Source organism: Branchiostoma floridae, chromosome 12 (assembly GCF_000003815.2).
Source record: "Branchiostoma floridae strain S238N-H82 chromosome 12, Bfl_VNyyK, whole genome shotgun sequence".
Lineage (NCBI taxonomy): Eukaryota > Metazoa > Chordata > Leptocardii > Amphioxiformes > Branchiostomatidae > Branchiostoma > Branchiostoma floridae.
In genome coordinates, this window is record NC_049990.1 from 14,024,468 (window position 1) to 14,025,491 (window position 1,024).

At 38.8% G+C, this 1,024-nt stretch overlaps 1 protein-coding gene across 1 annotated transcript in view; it reads right to left on the reverse strand.

Annotated features, from left to right (window-relative positions):
• The window catches only part of LOC118427518 (zinc finger protein 501-like), a 3,345-nt gene extending 3,035 nt beyond the window's left edge, over positions 1 to 310 (reverse strand). The window contains exon 1 of the mRNA XM_035837355.1: positions 167 to 310. The gene's annotated coding sequence lies outside the window, so the exon portion shown is untranslated. The remainder of the gene's footprint in view (positions 1 to 166) is intronic.
• Positions 311 to 1,024: the final 714 nt, after the last annotated feature.

The window sequence follows — 1,024 nt, forward strand, 5'->3', positions numbered from 1 at the left end:
TCTTTAGCACCCCCCCCCCCCCCCCACACACACACACACACGCCTTAGAATTCTTTTCTATAGATCTAACGTTATTTATCTTTTCCCATCATACACACACTGATAAGGTAAGGATAATCTATACAAGCAGTAGCCAGTACGTTGAGTAAATCTCAAAATGTCTTACCTCTAAGTTACGATGTTTCGGAAGTAAAATGATGCTCAAGAGGAATACTGCGAGTTTCGTCAGATCAGAGAATGATTCTTCAAAGGAAAAAAATGGCGGACAAAAGATGGTCAAAGGTCAAGGCTTGACCAACCTGATAGTCCAGCTGGATATAGGTCAAAGTAAAGTCCACCGCTGAACGCTTTGTGTTCCAAGCATTAATAACCAGATAGACCGTGGGATTTCTGTAGTACAGAAAAACAATTCTATTGTTTATCCATATACCAATATTATCATAGTGCAAAAAAAACAACACTACACACAGGAATTGTAACGTTAACCTTGAGCCTTTATTTACAGCCAAAAAAAAAGGGATAACTAGAGATAAATATGTGTACTGTCACACATACACACAGGGTCGCTTTTAAGTGTAATTTATGCCAGGTGAAATTCTAGCTAGGTAATGATAAAAGGCAGATGTGAACATATACAGGCCCACCTAAACAGTCCCTTCTGCAATAAGAAATGGACTAGCCCCACCAGAACAACCCCCTCATTCAGCAAGTTCTAAGTACTTACTATATGTATTTCAGTATTTTAAAAAAACCTGAAAGTAAAATCCGACGGAAAATAAGGCTCTAAGCCGTATGCCCAATTCAGCGGCGCATACATGTGTGGAAGGTGTCTACCATTTAGTGTCTACCATTTGCGTTACCCCACAAATATTACCTATGCAATATCTTAGGAATTAAGTATAGACTGTGGATATTGTAGTGATAGTTCTTAGGGATTGAAGGTGATTATGATACGCAAATAAGCCTTTGTTTCATGTAATACAGTGACGTTTCTGTACACAATTTGGCGCCAAACACACATATC